Source organism: Phoenix dactylifera, chromosome 14 (assembly GCF_051530095.1).
Source record: "Phoenix dactylifera cultivar Ajwa chromosome 14, Ajwa_hap1_PhDact_Kaust_v1.1, whole genome shotgun sequence".
In the NCBI taxonomy this organism is placed as follows: Eukaryota; Viridiplantae; Streptophyta; class Magnoliopsida; order Arecales; family Arecaceae; genus Phoenix; species Phoenix dactylifera.
In genome coordinates, this window is record NC_143203.1 from 16,318,753 (window position 1) to 16,335,963 (window position 17,211).

At 44.5% G+C, this 17,211-nt stretch overlaps 1 protein-coding gene across 1 annotated transcript in view; it reads left to right on the forward strand.

The window, feature by feature from the left end:
• Positions 1-6,170: 6,170 nt before the first annotated feature.
• LOC103723337 (uncharacterized) overlaps positions 6,171-17,211 on the forward strand; it is a 54,897-nt gene continuing 43,856 nt past the window's right edge. The window contains exon 1 of the mRNA XM_088710600.2: positions 6,171-9,662. The gene's annotated coding sequence lies outside the window, so the exon portion shown is untranslated. The remainder of the gene's footprint in view (positions 9,663-17,211) is intronic.

Consider the following 17,211-nt stretch of genomic DNA (forward strand, 5'->3'; position numbering starts at 1 on the left):
GGTATGCTGTCTCTTTGGTTTCGAATGCAAGCTGATGAAATTTATTGCCCTTCTTATCAAAACGATTGCAAATGAAAATTGATTAGGATTATAACCTTATATTCGATTGGATAATCAAGCAGGGAACATCTCATGAGTGACAAAGCTGGTGAAGTAATGATAAAATGATGGGGTTCTTATGACAGGGTCACCCATAAGCTCGCGAGGTCCTCGCTTTGATTAGCATGCAAAACAAGGGGTAAAATAAACTAATATACCAGCTCGTGCATTAAGAAAGACAGCTGATAGATGTTTGCTCCTAGCGAACAAGATTACAATAAATATGTTGTGGTAGAGATATATAAGATTTTGTATCCTAATATACTGATCAATATAACTTAAAAAATAAGTATATTATAGTGTGTGTGTATATATATATATATGCTTTTGTATCCTGGTATACTGATCTAATAAGAAAGAGAGATGCCATTATTTCTTAAGTTTCAAGTTATCCTTTATAATTGACAACAGTTTGTATGATGATCTATCATAATATAGTTTTACCCCTGTTGGGGAAAAAATGGACCACCCCACAAATACAATTAAAGCACCCAAATCCGACAGCAAGCCCGAGCTCATGCAGAAGGTCGAGCCGAGCTCATGCAGAAGGCTGAGCCGAGCTCAGAAGGCCGAGCCGAGCTCATGCAGACCGAGCCGAGCTCCGAAGGCCGAGCTCATGCTGCCGAGCTCAGAAGGCTGAGCTCATGTAGCCGAACTCATGCAGGCCGAGCCCATAAGGCCGAGCTCGTCGTCCACGCATTGTGGCCATGCCCTGCAGCAGTCTCACCGCACCATGCTTTGCTTGCCGGCCATGCCACGACATATCAACTAGGGACCATACCTTGCTACGACTGTCAACCATAAAATGCACGTGGTTCCTGTAGATCTCCGGCTTACTCAACAATTAATGCTACCTACGGACCTCAAGCTCTCCACGACAGTCAGTCATGACCACTCACTGACTCCGACCTGCTCTTCCACGACAGTGTAATAATTCGCATGATCGTGCTCAACCATGATGGTAATCCGTTCGCCCCGTTGTATCACAGGTACACCTGTACCCCTCTATAAAAGAGAAATTCCTCATCCTTAGAGGTGGTTGGACTCTGGAACTCTTGACACTTAATTCTCTCACTCACTCATACATTGGCCTCCCCTCTGACTTAAGCATTGGAGGACCGACGCCGGAAACCCCGGCCACCGGCTTTTTGCAGGCCCCGCGAGGAGGACGCCACCCGCTGACGGACCGCTACCCACCATTTCACACCAGAGTTCCTCCTTCTCAGCCGACGCAGTTCGCCGCTAAAGCCGTCTCCCACCCGCTGATTCTCGTCGGAGCTCCGCCTCCTCAGCCGACGGCCGCCTCCGGGTCTAAATTCCAGCAACAGTTGGCGCTAGAGGAAGGGCCCGAGCCGTGTCCATGAAGCTAAGGAGTAAGGGAGCCTCTAACGCCTTCTGGCATCGCGTACCAAGTCCTGGACACTCAATTCAGAACCCATCACTAAGGCCTCTGGCGGATCCAGTCTCTCAAGTTCAACCAGAGCAGTTCAACCTGCTTGTTCAACAAGTCCAAGCACTCACTGCGGCCGTTCAAGGACTACAGCAAGTAGAAGACCAACCTCTACTCTCTCCTCACGAACATGAGTCCTCAAGACGCCGCTCGCGGCGTCATTTCTCTGTAGAGCGTCACCACCACCGAAGCTCCCACCGAGCTCGACCCCCAAGCCGGGAGGGCTTGTCCCGTATCCATTATCCTGAGAACTCGTGCCGAAGCCTGACACTTCGAGTACGGAAGCACCCATCTGAGGCGGGGTCTATCCCATGCCAAGCTGCAACAGGAGCCCCATCCGAGCTCGGCAGAAAAGTCGAGAACTTGGAGCGGCAAATATAGATGCTTCAAGACCAAGGCCCAAAGCGAGACGCCGACCTTGACTTTTCAACAGAGTCTCCATTCCCTCAATGGATCATGGATGAGTCAATCCCTCAGAGGTTCAAGATGCCACAGATTGAGCTATATGATGGCTCATCCGATCCTCTGGATCATTTGGAGAGCTACAAGGCCCTTATGACACTCCAAGGAGCCACAGACGCTCTACTCTGCAAAGCCTTCCTAGCGACTCTCCGCAAGGTAGCTCGTCTTTGGTTCTCCGGACTAAAGCCCAGCTCGATTCTCTCCTTTAAACAGTTGGGCAGGCAGCTCGCCACCCATTTTGCCGCTAGCAGGCGTCAACGCCGGACCTTAGACTCCCTCTTCGCCATCAAGCAGAAGGAGGGAGAATCCTTAAAAGACTACATCAGTCGCTTTACCTCGGCCACATGGGAGGTTCCCGATCTCGACCAGTCAATCGCCATGTCAGCATTGAAGACTGGAGCTCGATCCTACAAATTTTTCTTCTCCATCGAGAAGAACTTCCCCGCCGACTTTGTTGAAATGTTGGCCCGAGCTCGTAAGTACGCCAAGGTAGAGGAAGCCATGGCCTCTCGGTGGGAAGCAGCCGAACAACCTGCCAAGATGCAGAAGACGCGCTACGAGGAGCGCTCCCAACCAAGCAGCAGATCCTCCTGGCATGAGAAAGAGCCTCCTTGGCCCAAAAGCCTAGCTCGCCTGAAGTTTCCCCTCTAAAAGTTTCAGATATACACTCCCCTCACATCCACCCGAGTAGAGATCCTCATGGAGATTGAGGGTCAGGGCTACCTCTGACCTCCATTGAAGATGCGACCGACAGAGTCACGGAAGTACTCGAAAAAGTACTGCCACTTCCACCGAGATCGCAGCCATGATACGGAGGATTGTTACGAGCTCCGTGATGAGATCGAGGCACTTGTCCGCCGAGATCGGTTGAGTTGTTTTGTCCGTGATCATGCCTACAGGAGAGAGCCTGAGGAACAAAATTCAGTGCCGCGTGATGAGCGGAACAACAACTGACCTCTCGCAGGCATCATCAAAACCATCAGAAGGCAGGCGAGTAGGGACACCTGAAGCATCAAGCTCGGAAGAAAGAGCTTTCTCAAAACATTCGTGCACTGCGAAAGTTGTTTTCTTTTCCAATGAAGACCAAAAGGGTGTTGAACCCTCTTTATGATGATGCTGTAGCTATTTTCTTCATCATTACAAGGCTTTAAAAAGTATTTTAGTACATAATGGAAGCTCGGCTGACACCTTATTTTGTAATGCCTTCCAAAAAATAAGCACTCCTCTGGCTAGATTTACAAGAGATTCCAACCCAAGAAAGTACTATGAAATTAAACCTTCTCATGGTCCGGATCACCTCAGCCTACAACACAACTTTTGGCCAACCAAGGCAACGACGAGATCGGGTCCAGCCTGTCCAAAAAAAAAAAAAAAACTCTTGGGTAGCCATGGATCCTGCATAATCATAGCCCCTCTGTGGAGTGATTGATTAAAACCCCTATTTGATTTTGATGAGCTCAAAGCATTTGAGTATATCTTATGTTTACTAATGAATTCAATTAAGTGTTTCAGTGAAAATCGTGTCTAAGTGTTTCTAGACTTGGTTCAAGATATTTTGGATAAGGTATGAAGTCAGTTTGAACCAAAGTCTGAGAGTTGAGTCGACTCCAGGATATTACGAGTCGACTCCAAGCGTATCAGAATCACTAGCACGGGCTCGAGTCGACTCCAGACCAGTACGAGTCGACTCCGACTGAGAACAGACAGACGAACAGAAAGCATCAACTCAAAACCTGTCAGCGAGTCGACTCCTGAAGTGCGCGAGTCGACTCCGATGCTTACCGAGTCGACTCCGGAGTAATATGAGTCGACTCCAAGAAGCTACAGACAGAAAAGTCAGAGAGCGTTTTTTCGACCCTGAGATTCGAGTCGACTCCTGTGGAACGCGAGTCGACTCCGATGGTTGGCAGGTCGACTCCAAAGAAAGTGAGAGTCGACTCTCAGTGGAACACAAGGCAAAAGTCAGAGAACCGTTTTCGGACTCTGAGATTCGAGCCGACTCCCGCAATACGCGAGTCGACTCCAAGACAGCGCGACCCAAAAAGACAGAAGATCAATTTGTTGTCTCTGAGAGCCGAATCGACTCCCAGACAGCTCGAGTCGACTCCAAGGCAGCGGTACACCAAAAAGGCAGAAGACTAAGTTTCGGAAACTGAGAGCTGAGTCGACTCCGGGGAAGTTCGAGTCGACTCCAAGACTGGACGAGCCAAAAGACAGAAGATCGGGAGTTCGGGCTCTGAGCGCCGAGTCGACTCCCAGGACTGTCGAGTCGACTCGAGCGGACCAAATTGAAAAGTTGATCTACGGATTTCATGGGAGGAGCCGACTCCGAAAATGCCAAGTCAGCTCCAGAAGTTGGCGAGTCGACTCCGGGTAAAGACGAGTCGACTCCCAGTCGAAGAAGCTACTTTAATTCAAATCCGGAACAGTTGCCGAGTCGACTCCAGAAAAGCATGAGTCGACTCCCGCTACAGCCGAGTCGACTCCTGATCGCGCGAGTCGACTCCGACCCCAACGGACACATTGTCAGGTTGTGCAGAGTGTGCAGAACGGGCAGAAAAAGGTGTCTAACGGCTAGTTTCCGTGGGGGATGGCTTAAATAGCCACAGAGGACTGTAGCAAGGCAGAGAACTACCATTCCATTCAAAAAGATCAAGCATTCATTCTCTGCAAGTGGTTTTTCAACGAAAAGAGGGAAGAGCGCCATTAACTCCTTCCAACCACATCTTCCCAACATTGAAAGAGATCTCCTCCTGCCTTCAAGTCGTCCAGAATTTCAAGAGGAGACCCGAAGTTCAAGAAGCCCTTTCTCTTCTCCAACTTAAACGCGTTTGAGGGCTCTTAACTTTGCTTTTATTAATATTGCTGTATATTTGCTTTTGAGAAGCTCTGTTTTTCTTTTTGTCCTCATTATTAGCATATTGTCTTAACTTGGTTCAATCGGGGGATTGAATCAAGGGTGTAGAGGTTGGTTGGTGAGCCTAGGTTAAAACCAACGTGTAAGGGTTCGATTGTGATCCCGGGAAAACAATCGGGGTGGTTCTAGTCGGTGAGCCAGGAAAAACCGACCGAGTTCGTTGTGAGCTCGTAAAACAACAAGTTTGGTTTTGAGCTTGTAAAACAACCGACTGTAATCCAGGGGGTTATAGTGAATTCCCAAGTGAGACTTGGGGAGTGGACGTAGGAGCAAGGGTTAGCTCCGAACCACTATAAAAACCTTGTGTTTGTGATTGTTTGTTCCTTTCTCTTACTCTCATCTCACTCACAGCACATAGCAACTAACTAATCATCTTGCTAAAGTCTTAATTAGTCTTCCACAAATATTTTAGTTGCAAATTATTTTAAAAACCCAATTCACCCCCCCTCTTGGGTTGTCTATCTGGGCAACAAGTGGTATCAAAGCCTAAACTCTTCTACCCTAAGAGTCAAAGATCAAAATGACAACCCCATTTGGATCTTCCCACATCGAGGGTCAGTCCATCCAAAGACCCCCATTCTTTAATGGATCCGACTACTCATATTGGAAGGCTAGGATGAGGATATTTATCCAAGCCCAAGATTATGAGATGTGGACCATCATATTGAATGGACCATACATCCCATCCATCCATGTAGAGGGTGTCACAGTACCCAAACTAGAAAAGGATTGGGATGACCATGACTTTAGGAAGGCACAACTCAATGCCAAAGCAATGAATGTGCTCTATTGTGCACTAGATAGGAATGAATTCAATAGAGTCTCTACTTCCAATTCTGCAAAAGAGATTTGGGATAGACTTGAAGTGACCCATGAGGGCACAAATCAAGTCAAAGAATCCAAAATAAATATATTGGTTCATAAGTATGAACTATTTAAAATGGATTCTAATGAAACAATCACATGCATGTTCACTAGATTTACTGACATTGTTAATGGCCTAAAAAGCCTTGGCAAAAACTATACTAACAGTGATCTTGTCAGGAAGATTCTTCGCTGCTTACCAAGGTCATGGGAAGCCAAAGTGACGGCAATCCAAGAAGCAAAGGATTTGAACAAGCTTCCTCTTGAGGAGCTTCTTGGATCTCTAATGACGCACGAGCTAACCATGAAGCAACACAACGAAGAAGAGTCCTCCCATAAGAAAAAGGTAATAGCTTTTAAATCTACTTCAACTAATAAAGACTTGTCTTGCAGTAGCAGCAGTGAAGAAGAGGATCATGAGGGAGATGATGATGAGGCTCTTCTCGTGCGCAAGTTCAGAAAATTCATCAACCAAAAGAAGACCTTTCATCAAAGGAGAGGCCCCTCAAATTCCTATCGCAAGGATAAAGGTAAGGAAAGAAAAAATGAGGAGATTGGGTGTTATGAGTGCAAGAAGCCGGGGCACATCAGAGCTGAGTGTCCCCTACTGAAGAAGGGGAGCAAGTACAAGAAGAAGAAAGCTCTTGTCACCACCCTATCGGACTCCGACGCATCATCTTCATCATCGGATGAAGAACAAGAAGAAAAGGCCAATTTCTGCTTCATGGCCAATGAAAATGAGGTAACGTCCGAAACGCATCTAGATTTTACATTTGATGAATTGTATGATGCATTTAATGAATTAATGATAGAATATAAGGCTATAAACCTTAAGAACAAAGAGCTAAAGCTAGCTAATCAATCTTACTTACATAAATACGATAAATTAGTTAAGGATAAGGACTCTATCACCAAAGAAAATTTAGAACTTAAGACAAGCAATCAACTCTTAACTCAAAAGACTAATACCTTGAGTAAAGATATTGAAAAACTAACTAAGGTAATTTCAGAACTTAAAAATAATAAACAAATCTTAAACGAGAATGTCATAAAAGATTTAAACATTCTAAAAATCGAAAAACAAACTCTAACTAAAGAACTTGAAAAGTACAAACCTTTGGTTGAAAAATTTACATATAGTTCAGAAAAACTGAATATGATACTTAATAGTCAACGAGCCGTATTTAATAGAGCGGGTTTAGGATATAAACCTAAAAATAAGCAAAAACTTCTTAGTAACTTCTTTGTTAAAGCTGGAGAAAGCAAAACTAAGAAAGTAACCTGCTTTTGTTGTGGAACTGTAGGACATAAAGCAAACATATGTGACTATAGGAAAGGAAAAACTAAAAGAAAAATTAAAAGGGTATGGGTTCCAAAAGGAACCAATATGACTAACCATGAAGGACCCAAGAAAACTTGGGTACCTAAGATTATATGATCTGCTTGTGTAGGAGTGTCTTGCAGCCAAGGTCAACAAAAATTGCTGGTATTTGGACAGTGGCTGCTCAAGACACATGACGGGTGACAAGAATCAATTCTTCACCCTTGAAGCTAAGAAGGAAGGTGCTGTGACTTTTGGAGACCACAACCAAGGTCACATCATTGGTATAGGTAAAGTACAAATTACCCCTTCTACTTTTATTGATAATGTTCGATATGTTGATGGTCTTAAGCATAATTTATTAAGCATTAGTCAATTATGTGATAGAGGCTATAATGTTATGTTTAAACCATCACTATGCATCATAACAAACCCAAATGACAATAGCTTAGTTTTTAAAGGAATAAGACATGGAAATGTGTATGTTGTAGACCTTGAGGAGCTTGCCAAACACAATCCGTGTCTAGTTGTTAATGAAACTAAGGATAATGATGCTAGTTGGTTATGGCACCGTAAGTTAGGTCATGCAAGCATGGATACAATATCTAAACTAGTTAAAAGAGATTCTGTGATAGGTTTGCCAAAATTAAAGTTTGAAAAGAATAAAATATGTGAAGCATGTCAATTTGGCAAACAATCAAGGAACTCCTTTAAATCTATAAATTGTGTCTCTACCTCTAGACCTCTAGAACTACTACACATGGACCTATTCGGACCAACTAGAACAACAAGCCTAGGTGGAAATAAATATGGTCTAGTTATTGTAGATGATTATTCTAGATACACTTGGGTCATGTTCTTAGCTCATAAGGATCAAGCTTTTTCAGTTTTCAAGAAATTTCATAAAGAAGTAACCAATGCTAGAGATACTTCAGTAGTAGCTATTAGAAGTGACCATGGTACCGAATTTGAAAATCATTTATTTGATGAGTTTTGTAGTAAAAAGGGGATAACATACAATTTTTCTACACCTAGGACACCACAACAAAATGGAGTTGTGGAGAGAAAAAATAGAACTCTAGAGGAAATGGCTAGAACTATGTTATGTGAAAGTAACCTCCCTAAGTACTTTTGGGGAGAAGCCATTAATACTTCTTGTCATATATTAAATAGAGTTTTATTGAGACCTATTATAAAGAAAATACCTTATGAACTTTGGAAAAACAGAAAACCAAAGGTAAACTATTTTCATATCTTTGGATGTAGGTGTTTTGTTCATAATAATGGGAAAGATAATCTAGAAAAATTTGATTCTAAATCTGATGAGGGCATATTCTTAGGGTACTCTACAACTAGTAAAGCATATAGAGTCTTTAATAAAAGAACCCTAATTATAGAAGAATCCATACATGTTGTCTTCGATGATTCTAGTGATATCTCTTCTAGTAAGAGAGTTAATTTTGATGATGATACGGAAATTCTTGAAGAAAAGATTGATGAGATGACATTACAAGATAATAGTCAAAAATTAATTGAAGATGCATCATCAAGCCAAGAGACTATAGTAGATCATGGGCTAACCAAAGCTTGGAGGTATGCTCACGGGCATCCTAAGGAATTAATTCTATATGATCCATCTCAACCTATTAGGACTAGAGCATCCCTTAGGAACTTAAACAATCATCTAGCTTTCGTTTCACATTTTGAGCCCAAACACATAGAAGAAGCTGAAAAAGATGTAAATTGGATAAATGCAATGCAAGAAGAATTAAACCAATTTACTAGAAACAAAGTATGGAATCTAGTTGAAAGACCTACTGAATATTCAATTATAGGTACCAAATGGATTTATAAAAATAAACTTGATGAAAATGGTATTGTAGTAAGGAATAACGCTAGACTAGTAGCAAAGGGTTATAATCAAGAAGAAGGTATAGATTTTGATAAAATCTTTGCTCCGGTAGCTAGACTTGAAGCAATTAGACTTTTACTAGCTTTTGCATGCTCTAAGGACTTTAAATTATTTCAAATGGATGTAAAAAGTGCATTTTTAAATGGGTATATTAATGAGGAGGTATATGTAGAACAACCTCCTGGTTTTGAAAATCATCAATACCCTAATCATGTTTATAAATTGAACAAAGCACTTTATGGTTTGAAACAAGCACCTAGAGCATGGTATGAGAGACTTAGCAAATTCCTATTAGAACATGAGTTCTCTAGGGGTAATGTAGATACAACACTGTTTCTGAAAAGGCAAAACAAAGATATGTTATTAGTACAGATTTATGTTGATGATATTATTTTCGGTGCTACTAACAATCGCCTCTGCGAAGAATTTGCTGATTTGATGCAGAGTGAATTTGAAATGAGCATGATGGAAGAGCTGAATTACTTCCTTGGACTTCAAATCAAACAATCTGAAGAAGGCATCTTCATCAGTCAAGCCAAATACATCAAGGAGATGCTCAAGAAGTTTGATATGGAGGGAAACAAATCAATCAGCACCCCCATGAGCTCATCATGCAAATTAGACCAAGATGAATCAGGTAAATCTGTAGATCAGAAGCTATATAGAGGTATGATAGGATCTTTGTTGTATTTAACTGCAAGTAGACCTGATATCATGTTTAGTGTTTGCATGTGTGCAAGATATCAGTCTAATCCTAAAGAATCTCATCTAATTGCAGTCAAAAGAATCTTTAAATACCTAATAGGAACCAAGAATATAGGTTTATGGTATTCTAAAGAATCTAGCCTAAAATTAATAGGATACACAGATTCAGACTTTGCTGGATGTAAACTTGATAGAAAAAGTACCAGCGGGCCTTGTCAATTTCTAGGAGAAAACCTAATCTCATGGTTTAGCAAGAAACAAAACTCGGTTGCTTTATCTACTGCTGAAGCTGAATATGTTGCAGCCGGGAGTTGTTGTACTCAAATCTTGTGGATCAAACAACAATTAGAAAATTATGGCATTAAACAAGACAAAATTCCCATTAATTGTGATAATACAAGTGCCATTAATCTAACTAAAAATTCAATTCAACATTCAAGAACTAAACATATTGAGATAAGACATCACTTCATAAGAGATCATGTACTGAATGGTGATGTGACACTTCAATTTGTTTGTACTGATGATCAATTAGCTGACATTTTTACAAAACCCTTAAGTGAAGAGAGATTTAGTGTGCTTAGGAGGGGATTAGGAGTGATTGATCCATCCTAGTGGTAGTTTCCACTAGATTCATTGATTTTGATGATTAGATTGTGGTTAAAATAGAGTTTCTTTTCAATGATCATCAAATCAGATTATAATTTAGTGATTTTCCCTCATTCGGCACGAACATAGCATGATTTTTAGGTGCGTGCCAAAGTTCGAGACGACTCGAGTAAGTTTCAGAGTCGGATCGTAAGAGGGAGTCGACTCGGACATTTACGGGAGTCGACTCGAGATCAATGGCCGCAGAGGGTGAGTCGACTCGCATACAGTCGGGAGTCGACTCAAGGTCAATAGGCGCATAAGGAGAGTCGACTCGCACATACTTTGGAGTCGACTCGAGGTCGAGTCGACTCGCGACTCAGAGGAGTCGACTCGCAGTCGGGATCCGACTTTTTAACCCTAGCTCCATCGTTTTCAAAACATTTCTATTCTCCGCCGCCACTGTTCACAAGCCCTAGAGTCGACTCCTAGGTCGTCCCCGGTCGTCCCCAAGCTTTTTCCGTCGACCTTTTCACCGTCCATTAGGGCTTTTCCTCCCATTCTAGGTCACTATGCCTCGTAAAGCCGTTGTCCGGACGAGGTCCCAACCCGAGGCCGGTCCCGAGAGGCGCTCCAAGGCTCGGCACGATCCCGCGAGGTCACAACCTCCGGCTCGTTCCCCGCCGAGGGCAGTTCCCGCGAGGCCGTGCGCTGGGAAGGCGGTCTCCACCGGGAGATACGTCGATTTCGACTATCTCTCCCGGGAGGGCTTCACCATAGGTGAGAGATTGCGTGTCCAGGGCTTAGAGTATTTCCTTACATTAGATCTCCCCACTTACCCTGGATTAGTTAGAGAGTTTTACGGTACCGTCCATCGGGGAGATGGGGGTATAGAGGGGACGGTAGCCGGTGTCCCTTTGTTCATTTCGGAGGATATCATTGCTCAGGTCCTCCATCTTCCCCAAGTTGGGGTGGCACCCGCACACCCTGAGGATAGGACTGAGGCCCTTACGGCCATTCTAGGGCATCCTCCCCAGTCCCCCTTGGATGAGGTATCCGCTAGCTCACTTCCAGTTGAGGTGCGGATCCTCCTGAGCATCCTGTCTAGGTCCCTCTTCCCGAAGACTGGGCGCTTCGACTTTGTTTCTGAGAGGGACCTCGCCCTTATGTTCTATATTCTCCAGGACACCCCAGTCAACTTCCCAAAACTTATTTTTAGATATCTATGTGAGCCACTAGATAGACCTAGGCTCACCCTCCCCTACGGCATGATGTTCACCCTTTTGTTTAGGGAGGCCGAGATTCCCATTCCTGAGGGGGAACCCTCTCGCGCATTGCGATGGACAGATCGCATGCGTCCGGGGACCCTACACAGGATGGGATTTCGGAAGGTAGAGGGGACCTGGGTTAGGAAGTCTTCCACCTCCACACATACCACCAGACATTCCCCTAGTCCTGAGCCAGATTCTGACTATCCTGACTTTCCCTCCACTTCTGCTCCTACCACCTCAGCCGGACCCTCCTCCTCAGCTCCACCACCCATGGAGGTCCGGATCGCTCCTGAGCAGCTCCTGGAGTTGCGGCAGGAGATTGTCCGAGACCTGCGAGATGATCTGCTTAGGGAGCTCCGGGGTTCAGTGCCTGCTCCCTCTCCTGCACCATCTTCAGCGTTGGTCCCTTCCTTGACAGCCGTGACTGAGATGATGGCCCATGTGCGGGAAGAGATCGACAATGTAAGGTTCCTGATCCAAGCCCAGTTCCACAGCATGAGCGAAGTCACGAGCACTACTCGGAAGATGCGCGATAACGTCCGACAGGATATGGGCACCACTACCCAGGGGGCAGAGCGCTTGGCGAATGTACTGATCGCCAAGTTGGACACACTGCAGGAGACCCTGACCGAGCTCTCCACCACACACAGCAGGGCCACTTCGGCCATTATCTCCCAGCTTGGGAATGTCACAGACGGGGTCACTCTCCTCATGGAACAGAACAGATTGAGAGGAGGAGCCACATCCTCGAGAGGAGGAGACACATCCTCGAGAGGAGGAGTTACATCCTCGAGGAGACCTTAGCTGTTTTTGTGTTGACATGTATTGTTTTGCTTTACTTATTGTATTCTCAAATGTATTTACATACAAATCAATACAATGAGTAGCCATATTTTCTGCAATTCTGTGCCATTTGATCTATGATTGATTGTGTGTTCTGATTACCTCCTTTTTGATACGATGACAAAAAGGAGGAGAAATATTTAATAGATATGTAAATGGAATCAACATAAAAGGAATCAAAATGAAAATTAAAACATAATTTGTTCTTAGTGGATTTGGTACCTCGAGGCTCATTATCTCTCTGTTGGGGCTCCTAATGGAGTAATCTCCAGAATCTATTCAAGGGATATTCGGAGATTAGTTGAATCCAACTCAAGAACAAATTGACAGATTTTCCCTCTAAAAACCAAAAATTCAGTTCAAAAACTTCAATGCATTAAAAGGAAATTCAGAGAATCAAAACAAAGTAGAATGCATATGTTGAGGGGGAGAATCTGAATTTTTAAGAAAGCTAAATCATTAATTATATATATAAGCCAAACAATTGATTGCATAATATGAAGGCTTATATAATTCCAAATGAAAGGGGGAGCTTTAACTCCAAAATTTATTGCTTCACACCTTTCAAGCTTGGATATATTAAATTACCAGACATTTGAATTCATTTATGGATTTTATTTCCTTGTTTATTGAGCAATTCACTTTACATATACTCAAAGTTTTGTCATCATCAAAAAGGGGGAGATTGTGGAGTGATTGATTAAAACCCCTATTTGATTTTGATGAGCTCAAAGCATTTGAGTATATCTTATGTTTACTAATGAATTTAATTAAGTGTTTCAATGAAAATCGTGTCTAAGTGTTTCTAGACTTGGTTCAAGATATTTTGGATAAGGTATGAAGTCAGTTTGAACCAAAGTCTGAGAGTTGAGTCGACTCCAGGATATTACGAGTCGACTCCAAGCGTATCAGAATCACTGGCACGGGCTCGAGTCGACTCCAGACCAGTACGAGTCGACTCCGACTGAGAACAGACAGACGAACAGAAAGCATCAACTCAAAACCTGTCAGCGAGTCGACTCCTGAAGTGCGCGAGTCGACTCCGATGCTTACCGAGTCGACTCCGGAGTAATATGAGTCGACTCCAAGAAGCTACAGACAGAAAAGTCAGAGAGCGTTTTTTCGACCCTGAGATTCGAGTCGACTCCTGTGGAACGCGAGTCGACTCCGATGGTTGGCAGGTCGACTCCAAAGAAAGTGAGAGTCGACTCTCAGTGGAACACAAGGCAAAAGTCAGAGAACCGTTTTCGAACTCTGAGATTCGAGCCGACTCCCGCAATACGCGAGTCGACTTCAAGACAGTGCGACCCAAAAAGACAGAAGATCAATTTGTTGTCTCTGAGAGCCGAGTCGACTCCCAGACAGCTCGAGTCGACTCCAAGGCAGCGGTACACCAAAAAGGCAGAAGACTAAGTTTCGGAAACTGAGAGCCGAGTCGACTCCGGGGAAGTTCGAGTCGACTCCAAGACTGGACGAGCCAAAAGACAGAAGATCGGGAGTTCGGGCTCTGAGCGCCGAGTCGACTCCCAGGACTGTCGAGTCGACTCGAGCGGACCAAATTGAAAAGTTGATCTACGAATTTCATGGGAGGAGCCGACTCCGAAAATGCCAAGTCAGCTCCAGAAGTTGGCGAGTCGATTCCGGGTCAAGACGAGTCGACTCCCCGTCGAAAAGCAACTTTAATTCAAATCCGGAACAGTTGCCGAGTCGACTCCAGAAAAGCATGAGTCGACTCCCGCTACAGCCGAGTCAACTCCTGATCGCGCGAGTCGACTCCGACCCCAACGGACACATTGTCAGGTTGTGCAGAGTGTGCAGAACGGGCAAAAAAAGGTGTCTAACGGCTAGTTTCCGTGGGGGATGGCTTAAATAGCCACAGAGGACTGTAATAAGGCAGAGAACTACCATTCCATTCAAAAAGATCAAGCATTCATTCTCTGCAAGTGGTTTTTCAACGAAAAGAGGGAAGAGCGCCATTAACTCCTTCCAACCACATCTTCCCAACATTGAAAGAGATCTCCTCCTGCCTTCAAGTCGTCCAGAATTTCAAGAGGAGACCCGAAGTTCAAGAAGCCCTTTCTCTTCTCCAACTTAAACGCGTTTGAGGGCTCTTAACTTTGCTTTTATTAATATTGCTGTATATTTGCTTTTGAGAAGCTCTGTTTTTCTGTTTGTCCTCATTATTAGCATATTGTCTTAACTTGGTTCAATCGGGGGATTGAATCAAGGGTGTAGAGGTTGGTTGGTTAGCCTAGGTTAAAACCAACGTGTAAGGGTTCGATTGTGATCCCGGGAAAATAATCGGGGTGGTTCTAGTCGGTGAGCCAGGGAAAACCGACCGAGTTCGTTGTGAGCTCGTAAAACAACAAGTTTGGTTGTGAGCTTGTAAAACAACCGACTGTAATCCAGGGGGTTATAGTGAATTCCCAAGTGAGACTTGGGGAGTGGACGTAGGAGCAAGGGTTAGCTCCGAACCACTATAAAAACCTTGTGTTTGTGATTGTTTGTTCCTTTCTCTTACTCTCATCTCACTCACAGCACATAGCAACTAACTAATCATCTTGCTAAAGTCTTAATTAATCTTCCACAAATATTTTAGTTGCAAATTATTTTAAAAACCCAATTCACCCCCCCTCTTGGGTTGTCTATCTGGGCAACACCCTCGATCTTGAGGGAAAGCGACGCGGCTCAGAGCTCAATGCGTACCGCTTAGTAGCCTCCAACGACTCCCAGCCGGTGCTGAGCTAAGTCCTGAGGGACCTCGAAGCTTGGGAGCTGTTAAAATATCTCCAAAAGTATTCGATGCCATTCGACCATATTCGACGCCATTCGACGCCATTCGACGCCATTCGACGCCCTTCGATGACATTCAACGGCATTCGATGCCCTTCGACGACATCCGACGTCCTTCGATGCCATTCGACGACATCCGATGCCATTCGACGACATCCGACGCCATTCGACCCCACTTCGACGACATCCGACGTCATGTCAACGTCGTTCGATGCCATTCGACGTCATTCGACGCTTGCTACGACAACACGCCCCGATCTAAGTGGGGGCACTTTGCTGAGTCGACCACAAGCCAAAGAAGGCCACTGAGTCGATCCGAAGTACTTAGCTCCAACTGCATGAGAGGTACACCCTACTTGGCACGTACATCTCCATAGACATTTGGCTATATTACAGGATGATCGACGACTGGACTACTTCTTTCGCTCGAGCCAAAAAGCAGCTCGAACTCGGAAGTCGGAGGGTAGTGTTGGAGAAAAAATGTACCACCCCACAAATACAATTAAAGCACCCAATCCGACAGCAAGCCCGAGCTCATGCAGAAGGCCGAGCCGAGCTCATGTAGAAGGCCAAGCCGAGCTCAGAAGGCCGAGCCGAGCTCATGCAGAAGGCAGAGCCGAGCTCGTGCAGAAGGCCGAGCCGAGCTCATGCAAATGGCCGAGCCGAGCTCAGAAAGCCGAGCTCCGAAGGCCGAGCTCAGAAGGTTGAGCTCATGCAGCCGAGCTCATGCAGGCCGAGCCCAGAAGGCCGAGCTCGTCGTCCACGCATTGCGGCCATGCCCTATAGCAGTCTCTCCGCACTATGCTTTGCTTGCCGGCCACGACATGACATATCAACTAGGGACCATATCCGGCTACGACTGTCAACCATTAAATGCACGTGGCTCCTGCAGATCTCCGGCTTACTCAACAATTAATGCTACCTACGGGCCTCAAGCTCTCCATGGCAGTCAGTCACGACCACTCACTGACTCCAACCTGCTCTTCCATGATAGTGCAATAATTCGCACGATCGTGCTCAACCATGATGATAATCCGTTCGCCCCGTTGTATCACAGGTATACTTGTACCCCTCTATAAAAGAGAAATTCCTCATCCTTAGATGTGGTTGGACTCTGGAACTCTTGACACATAATTCTCTCACTCACTCATATATTGGCCTTCCCTCTGACTTAAGCATCGGAGGACCGGTGCCGGAAATCCCGGCCACGGACTTTTTGCAGACACCGCGGGAGGATGCCGCCCGCTGACGGACCGCTACCCACCATTTCACACCAGAGTTCCTCCTTCTTAGCCGACGTAGTTCACCGTCGGAGCCGTCTCCCACCCGCTGATTCTCGCTGGAGCTCTGCCTCCTCAGCCGACGGCCGCCTCTGGGTCCAAATTCCAGCAACAACCCCATAATTGAAAGAAGGTGTCTGTTTAGATAACTTAGTTTCTACGAATCGTCAGTACTCTGCCTTTTAAGTTATAGTACAACTAAAGCTCCCTCTCTTTCTCCTAAAAAAAAATCTAACAATAAATATATAGTTATTGGTAGGGTGCTTAGCAGCCAGGTTGCTTCAGGTTAGAGGCAATCAATCCTAGAACCAATCCAATTGATTCTCAATTTGTGTAGCTAAAACCAAATCAATTAATATCGCAACCAATCTAATCTAACCCAATCAAAATCTGGTTGGTTCATATTGTTTTCAGTTTATCAAAATATAAAAATAATAAATTATTGATTATTTAAAGTAAACATGTTATGAATGGAAGGTAAATTAAATAAATTGATGAATTATATATTTGAATAGGGGTGGAAAATCTAACCAAGACCTGCCAAAATACATGAACCCAACCGAAACAAATGGGTGGGTTTGGGTCCAACCGTCGAACTTGATGGACCATCCAAGATGATCCGGCCAAGAATCTGCTAGCTCCTGAACTTGATATGTTTGATAACTCTAATTTTTTTCATATAATTTGGTTCACATAAAAGAAAACA